Source organism: Otolemur garnettii, unplaced genomic scaffold (genome assembly GCF_000181295.1).
Source record: "Otolemur garnettii isolate 467f Iridium unplaced genomic scaffold, OtoGar3 scaffold00001, whole genome shotgun sequence".
NCBI classification, from domain to species: Eukaryota; Metazoa; Chordata; class Mammalia; order Primates; family Galagidae; genus Otolemur; species Otolemur garnettii.
The window spans coordinates 30,880,711-30,889,708 of NW_003852396.1; the positions used below are offsets into that span (position 1 = coordinate 30,880,711).

The 8,998-nt window shown below is 39.4% G+C and overlaps 1 protein-coding gene and 1 non-coding gene across 3 annotated transcripts in view; one reads left to right on the forward strand and one right to left on the reverse strand.

The window, feature by feature from the left end:
• Window positions 1–8,998, forward strand: part of STIM1 (stromal interaction molecule 1) — a 224,882-nt gene that overhangs the window by 168,764 nt on the left and 47,120 nt on the right. The window lies entirely within an intron of this gene.
• On the reverse strand, window positions 1,292–1,398 carry LOC111724420. The gene has a single exon (XR_002772723.1). It is a non-coding gene; the product is annotated as a U6 spliceosomal RNA (small nuclear RNA).

The window sequence follows — 8,998 nt, forward strand, 5'->3', positions numbered from 1 at the left end:
TGCTTCATATATTTTGAAGCTCTATTATTAGATGTGTAATAATTTATGATTATTAATTAACTGATTCTGTCATCATTATGAAATGATCTTCTTTATTCTGGATAATATTATTTGCTCTGAAATATTTTTTGACAAAAATATAGCTTCCTTTTGACTATTGTTAACTTGGTGTGTCTTTTTCCACCTCTTTATTTTTAATCTATTTGTGTTTTCATTTTTAAAATGCATTTCTTATAGGCAACATATAGTTGGGTCTTAATTTTCTGCAATCTGACAATCTATGTTAATTGCATTGGTTAGCCTATTTATATTTAATGTGATTATTAATATAATTAGGTTTGAGTCCATTATCTTGCTGTTTATTTTGTTTGTCTCAACTATTGTTTGTTCCATTTTTCCATCTTCTTTTGGAGTCAATAATTTTTATGAATTAACATTATTTTCTTTGTTGGCTTGTTAGCTATGACTTTGTTTTGTTATTTTAGTGGTGGCTTTAGGAGATACTATATGCATTTTTAACTTATCATAGTCTCCTTTGAAGAGATAATTATATTTTGCTGTATATAGTATAAGAAACTTTCAATAATGTCTTTCCATTTCCATTTCTCAACCTTAGTTTCTACACTATAGCCTGGAAATTCTCTCAAGGCCATAACCTGGGGGCAGTTGTATGACTTGCCCCATTTGTTTCACATATCAGGGATAACGGTTCTTTGCAGGCTGCTGTCCAGTGTCATGAAAACCACTGTTTCATGTATGTTGTATTTTGGAGAGGGAGAGGTAAATTTGGTATTTCATCTTGCCTAAAGCAGAAGTGTCAGCTTAATCATCTTTTGCTTGATGATGATTAATCAAGCAAAAGACCACCTTGTTTGGCAAGGTGGCTTATGCCTGTAATCATAGCATTGTGGGAGGCCAAGGCAGGTAGGTTGCTTGAGCTTAGGAGTTTGAGACCAGCCTGAGCCAGAGCTCTCTACTAAAAAAATAGAAAAATTAGCTGGGCTTGTGGCAGATGCCAGTAGTCTCAGGTACTTAGGAGGCTGAGGATTACTTGAACCCAGGAGTTTGAGGTTATCGTGAGCTATGATGACACCGCGGCACTCTAGCTAAGGTGACATAATGAGACTCTGTCTCAAAAAAAAAAAAAATCATCTTTGCTTGGACTATTGGGATTCATACTGTACTTCTTGGCCCAGCCTAGCTGTACTATAGTCTGCCCTTCAATTGTTCCAGATCTAAGCAGTTCTGCTTATGTTTTTCAATGTTTGCCCTCCCCCTCTTTTTTTTTTTTTTAAATATGGAACGCTTCACGAATTTGCGTGTCATCCTTGCGCAGGGGCCATGCTAATCTTCTCTGTATCGTTCCAATTTTAGTATATGTGCTGCCGAAGCGAGCACCTCCCCCTCTTTTTTTTAGGAAACAAATATCCTAGGACGCCAAATTTCTAAGTGGAAAAAATATTCTTAGAGAAATAAAGATACTCCTAAAAATGTTATAAATAAGTTTGTATAACTGAACATGGTGGCTCATGCCTTTATGGGCTGGCTCATGCCAGCAACTTGGGAGTCTGAGGTGGAAAGTATGTTTGAGGCCAGGAGTTCAAGACCATCCTGGGAAATATAGAGAGACCTTGTCTCTAAACAAATGAAAAAAATTAGCTGAGTGTGTGACATATACCTGTAGTCCTAGCTACCCAATAGGCTGAGACAGGAGGATTGCCTGAGCCCAAGAATTCAGGGATATATCATTGTGACTGCCCTCCAGCCTGTGTATTTTTTTTATTAGAAATAGACAAAAAATAAAATTAAATTAATTCCTAATATAGAGGCTAGGATATGTAGGATTTTTATTTATTTATTTATTTATTTATTTGAGACAGAGCCTCAAGCTGTTCCCCTGGGTAGAGTGCTGTGGCATCACAGATCACAGCAACCTCCAACTCCTGGGCTCAAGCGAGTCTCCTGCCTCAGCCTCCCAAGTAGCTGGGACCACAGGCGCCTGCCACAACACCCTGCTATTTTTTGGTTGCAGCCATCATTATTGTTTGATGAGCCCAGGCTGGATTCGAACCCGCCACCTTAGGTGTATGTGGCTGGCACCCTAGCCACTTGAGCCACAGGCACCGAGCCAGATATGTAGGATTTAAACAGATCAACAAAAGAGAAAGGACAGAGGAAACAACATATGTAAAAGCATCACCAGATGGAGAAGAATAACATATCCTAGGAACTGCTGATATGTGTATATGAGTGCATTTACAGAAATGTGGTAAAGAATGGTAGTGAATAAGAAAATAAGTAACTCAGAGAAATAAACATGGGCCTGCCTATGCTAAAATCATCTAATAAAATACCTGGTATATAGAAGGTACTCAGCAAATTTTTTTTAATGGAGTAATGTTTTTACATAAATAATCTGATATTCCAAAAGAATAAATATTGGCTTTCTTATTGGTCAGGTAACACTTAACGTTCATATGGAAGAAGCCATAAGCTTAGATCATAACTGCTATCTCATTTGATACTTAACAAAATTTGGTACTGAAATCACAGTAGTTTTGTTGATGAAAGAAATTATTATAGAAAATGTTAGGCTCAGCGTCTATAGCTCAAGTGGCTAAGGCTTTTTTTTTGAGACAGAGCCCCAAGCTGTCCCCCTGGGTAGAGTGCCGTGGCATCACAGCTCACAGCAACCACCAACTCGTGGGCTCAAGCGAGTCTACTGCCTCAGCCTCCCAAGTGGCCAGGACCACAGGCACCCACCATAACACACAGCTAATTTTTGGTTGCAGCCGTCATTGTTGTTTGGCAGGCCTGGGCTGGATTTGAACCTGCCACCTTAGGTGTATGTGGCTGGTGCCTTAGCTGCTTGAGCCATAGGTGCCCAGCCAAGTGGCTAAGGCTTTAGCCACATACACCGGAGCTGGCAGGTTCAAATCTGGGCCCGCCAAACAACAAGGACAACTGTAACCCAAAATAGCTGGGCGTTGTGGCAGGTGCCTGTAGTCCCAGCTACTTGGGAGGCTAACGCCCAGGAGTTTGAGGTTTCTGTGAGCTGTGATGCCATGGCCCTCTACCCAGGAGGACAGCTTGAGACTGAGACTTTGTCTCAAAAAAAAAAAAAAAAAAAAGAAAGAAAGATATTAGTGATTTTTTTTTTATGTTTATCTATGAGATGTTTGTCAGATGCATTGAAATCAAATATCCATCTGTAATCTCAAAATGAATTACCTTACTTGGAAAATAAGATCATTATGTACATATAAATCAAAATCTGATGATTTTTTATATCCTGAAAGTTTATTTATAAATGCTGCAGTTCTCTGTCATACCATATTCACCTCTGTAGTATTGGTCTCAAAAGGTACTGTTTTTCTCCTGCACTATATGTAAACATTACTCTGACACTGAGGCAGTGTCCCTTTGTGACAAAGTGAAACTCTGTCTCAAAAAAAAGAAAAAGGAAACCAGAAAAGTAGATGAGGGATTCTTCTGGTGGTACCACAGGTCCATTGAGGTCCATTGTGGGAAAGAGATAACTGATTCAAGAGTCTATTTCCTATTGCTTATGTCTTTCCATGGCAAGAGAAAGGATTGGCCAAGGCATAGTATCTGCCCTGGCACATCACTGGAGATATTACTATAGCTCAAGTGTCAGGAAGTAATAGTTATTGCTCTTTCTGCCTGGTATAACCTTTCCCCAAATATCCCCATGGCTTACACTTTCATTTTATTTTCTGTTCAAATATCACCTCCTCACAGAGAGCTCTCCTGATCTGACCTAATATAGAATAGTATAATACTATTTTTACCCTCTTCTTTTTTTTTTTTTATTTGAGACAGAGCCTCAAGCTGTTGCCCTGGGTAGAGTGCTGTGGCGTCACAGCTCACAGCAACGTCCAACTCCCAGGCTTAAGTGATTCCCTTGCCTCAGCCTCCTAAGTAACTGGGACTACAGGTGCCCGCCACAATGCCCGGCTATTTTTTTTTGGGGGGGGGGGTTGTAGTTGTCATTGTTGTATGGCAGGCCCAGGCTGGATTTGAACCTGCCAACTCTGGTGTATGTGACTGGTGCCTTAGCTGCTTGAGCTGCAGGTGCCGAGCCATACCCTGTTCTTACTACTTAATTTTTTTTCATTATACTTATTACCACCTGACATGTAATTATTTGTTTACAATGTTTTACTTTGTCTCTCTGCACCAGAATATAAGCACCATGGATTCTGTGACTTTTTGGTATACTTTTGTATCTGTAGCTCCTGGAATGATCCCTGGCAAATAGTAGGTGATCAGTAGTATATAGTTTTTTCCCTAATGAATGAATTATTTTGTGGGTTGAGAACACCTGCTTTCAAGGACCTTTATCATTTGGCCTCAACAATACCTCATTCTCGTCTTGGTATACAACCCTTGGACTCCATATGAACCAGAGTCAATGTTTTCTTTTCTTTCTTTCTTTCTTTCTTTTTTTTTTTTTAGACAGAGTCTCATTTTGTTGCCCTTAGTAGAGTGCCGTGGAGTCACAGCTCACAACAACCTCAAATTCTTGGGCTTAAGCAATTCTCTTGCCTTAGTCTCCCAAGTAGCTGGGACTAAGGCACCCATCACAATGCCCAGCTATTTTTTTTAGAGACAAGGTCTCTCTCTGGCTCAGGCTAGTCTTGAACTTGTGAGCTCAGGCACTCTACCCACCTGGGCCTCCCAGAGTGCTAGGATTACAGGCTTGAGCTACTTTGCCCAGCCCAGAGTCAATGTTTTCTGAGCATGCTTCGCACTTTATAGCTTTGTTCCTTTGTTAATGTTTCTTTCCTCTGCATCTCTGTCTGCCATGATTCTGACCAGTCCTTGACATCTACCCCTTTGTATGTGTGAAGAAATAATTTCTACTAAGTTTGTATTAAATCATAGGCATTTTCAGACACACAAACTTATTTAATTCAACAACTCTAAGAAATAGATATTGCTAGATTGAAAGCTGATAAGGATCTTTTTCTTGATCATTGTTCTGTTTCCACACCTAACATGGAACAGTACAGAATAAATGTTTGTCAAATGGCAGAACGAGTATTTTACAGAAGCAGAAATTGAGCTTCTTAATGGTTGTGTGATTTATTACTCAAGCTCTGGTCCATGGCAGATAGGATAGAAATGAAAGTGTTCTAGCTTCATATAAAGCACTTTTTCTAAGATAGTCTACAATAAAAAGCCAGCTAAAATACCAGGTATTTAGCAATCTTTAATAACTTTATTTTTTGTAGTTACATCAGAATAAAACAGGCTTTACTTATTTCACTTGAAAATCTTTCATATCTGTGGAACATAGTTTATGGCCAGGATATATATCCTTACTTTGTGATAAGTCAGTGGTTTTCAACGTTCCTAATGCCGTGGCCCTTTAATACAGTTTCCATGGGTTGCGACCCACAGGTTGAGAACTGCTTTGATAAGCTAACTGAGCATGGATTTCTGGGATTCTCTGCTGATACTGCATAAGATAAGAGCTTTTTAATTTTTTTGAACTTCTTTCCTTCACCTCCTTAAGAAGTCTGTGTGGATGAGTAAAATGCTGTTAGTGAGAAAACATAATATAAATACTGATGGAATGTACAACAGGTGATAGTTACCATTTATTCATTTTAAGAAGCTATTAGTGCTTTTATTTATATTGTGCTTATTTTTATCTCATTCTTTAATTTTTATGTTGTTTATAACATACCTAAGGTTAGTACATGAGTCTAATTTATAAACAGATACATATACATTGGCAGTGTATATACAAAGCTTCTTTTAAAGGTAGATTATATCACCAAACAGATTGGAGACTACAAAATTAGTCACCTTATGTATCTTTCTTATAAAAGGATTGTTTGTTGTGGAAAACTCTAGGAGTTGGCATCCCCTGATTCTGTGTGGTGTGTGGTATTGTTTGTCATTTTGCCCAGAGATGCAGTTTGCCCCCCTGGCTGAGGCCACGTGGACAGACTCAGAGTGATGGGAGACTTACCGCTTGAGAATACTGTACCTCACCTGCATGTCCTGGAATTTAGACATGTGAATCATTTTGGAGTCTGTATCTGTACTGAGCTTTCCTTGCCAAATTCTGTAGTCTCTCACTGATAACCACAGCTCTCTGTATTTGTTGGTATTTTCTTTCTCACCTTGGCCCTGAGATTCTTCCCATTTTCTCTCTTTCTTCTTATTTTTGTTTTATTTTTTGACATAGTGTTTGCTCTGTTACCCAGGCTGGAGTGCAGTGGTGTTATCATAGCTTACTGCAGCCTTCTTCTCCTAGGGTCAAGCTGTCCTCCTTCCTGCCTCAGCCTCTGGAGTAGCTGGGACTACATGTGTGTTCCACTATGCCTAGCTCCATTTTTTCTTTTGGAATGAGAAAGAGAGCAAGACTTTTTATCTTTTAGATATTTGAACCCTGGGGACAAGGGACCCTGATCCCAACAGGACTGTTGAATGAGATATTTGGCACTCAGGTTGCTATATGAGATACAGGATGTAGCTTATTTTGTCCACACTATAGCAACTGTATACCATGCTGCCAATACCTATCTAGATAAAGCATCTGTCCAAATAATGGAATGATATATAGAGACAAAAACAAACAAAAAACTATCTTGAGGTTTGGTCTGAAATGCTGAGGCCTTCATCCTTTTCCTTCATAACTTAGCTGTGTAGAGGCTGGTTTGTCTAGAGTCCATCCTCACTGGAGTGCATTGGCCCCTGTAGAGACCTTCTGCCTCATTTAATGTAGTGTTTAGAGTAAAGGTTCTCAGCTGGGGCAATTTTGCCCCCAAGGGGACATTTAGCAGTATCTGGAGACATTTTTGATTGTTGCCACCAGCAGATGTTAAACATCCTGTGATGCACAGGACAGCCCACAACAAAGAATTTCTCATCTAAAATGTCATTGGTGGCTCCTTGCCCATAGCACAGTGGTTACGGCACCAGCCACATACACTAAGGCTGGTGGGTTTGAACCCAGCCTAGGCCAGCTAAAACAACAATGACAACTGCAACAAAAAATAGCCGGATGTTGTGGCCAGCCACCTGTAGTCCCAGGTACTTGGGGGCTGAGGCAAGAGAATCTCTTAAGCCCAAGAGTTTGAGGTTGCTGTGAGCTGTGACACTATGGCACTCTACTGTGGGCGACACAGTGAGCCTCTGTCTCAAAAAAAAAAAATGTCATTGGTGCAGAGGCTGTCAAACCCTATTCTAGAGTGACTCCTACCTGTCTCCACAGTAGTGTAGGGAACTGACAGAAGATTCTGCATGTCAAGAGCCTTTGCCCAGGCTTGTATCAAGGCATCCTCCCAGTAGACAAAAGGCCCTTAAAGTACTATTGGCCTCAGGCTTTTCTAGCAATAAAAATGTGGCCTTTTTCCATTCTACATGCCAAACAGAAAGGCCCTTTTGTGCTAGATGAGGCCAAGCTCCCTTGGCAACAGTGGCAGGAGTGTGTTGTTTTCTGCACTTTACAGGCTAGCACTTGTCTGTCTGCCTCATGTCTGTGTGTCACTCTCGTATGCCTTCACCACCTGTATACTCAAAACCATCGTAAATGATCACATCTGTAATGTGTGAGGATATACATTCATTTTTAAGAATAATAGCTAGTGAGGGTGAGGGAGGGGGTGGGGGGTGGGGGTAACGGGGGGAAAAAAAGAATAATAGCTAGTGCATTCTATTTTCCTCAACACTTCTTTAACCCCAGCTTCCTCATCCCTCTTTTCCCAAATGTATCTCTTAGAAATTAATTTCTCTCTTCTGTCCAACATATTCTAGTCTGACAATCATAAATTTAATTAAACAGTAAGTAAAGTACCCTCACCTAAGCCTCTGGTATTTTGTCTTTTAGTATGCAGCATGTGAGCATACCATACCTGCCTCATTTCTTCCCCCTGCCACCTTTCCCAGGCACCTGTAAATAGTATAATCTACCTCCAAAGCCGCTCAGCTTCAGAGCTTCCCTCCTGAGCTTCAGCATCTTACTGAGGACCTCAAGAAATTGAAACATTTTGCCTTCAACTTTGTTCCATACCTGATTGTCTGCTTTGCATCATATGCTGGGCTGCACTGTGGGGGAAGTAGGAAAATGAATTTTTCAACTTCTCTAGCTTATATAAGAGTGATAGAAACAACCTGAAATGTGAGTTGTGCCTACCAGAGGAATGCTTGTTTTTTGACAAGCATTTCAGAAATTATCCATCCACATGAACTGTATATTTTTCTAAGGAGGTTTATTATTGGTATTGTTTGGAGGCTCACAGTCAGAACATTTCTGGAATTCTTCATTTAGGGTAGTTATTCTTATTGATGTCACTATATGTGAAGCTCTTATTTTTATGTAAACAGTAGATGAGCAAAAATGAATAGGAGCTGTCCCAGGCCTTCAGTGCTTGCTGAACATTAAAAGGAAATTAGACAGCATTCTGTTGAAAGACAATTTTTGGTAGATATGGATCTTAAGAGAGGAGGGTGATGAATATCATCATATTCTGCTTCAAAACTTTCTTGGTATTTTGCTGCTCACAGCAGTGGTTTTCAAACTTAAGGAATGTATAAATTCCTTTTAAGGGAAATAATTTATCTTGGACATGCAGTGCTGACTGAAATTATTTTTATTATAATCTTATTTAAATATGTACAAACATAAAGTGAACTTTAGGTCTCTGTATAAAATTTGCATATAAATATAAACAAAAATCAGATACAGACTTTACAAAAAATAAACTTCAGATCTAGTGAAATGATAGTTTTTTGCTAAAACTCAGTTGCTCCCTGGTTCTTTTAAGTTCAGCAAGTCTGTATTACTGAGTGCCGTCTGATGATTCATTCCTCCCACCATTTTTTCTCTATTTAAGCTACTATGAAATTTTGATTTGTATAACACATCATGATCTCATTTGACCTTCACTTGGCTTAAACATGTTCCTAAGTATATTAAGTCCATTTCTATTCCTTCATAATGTACTATGTTTTTTTTTTT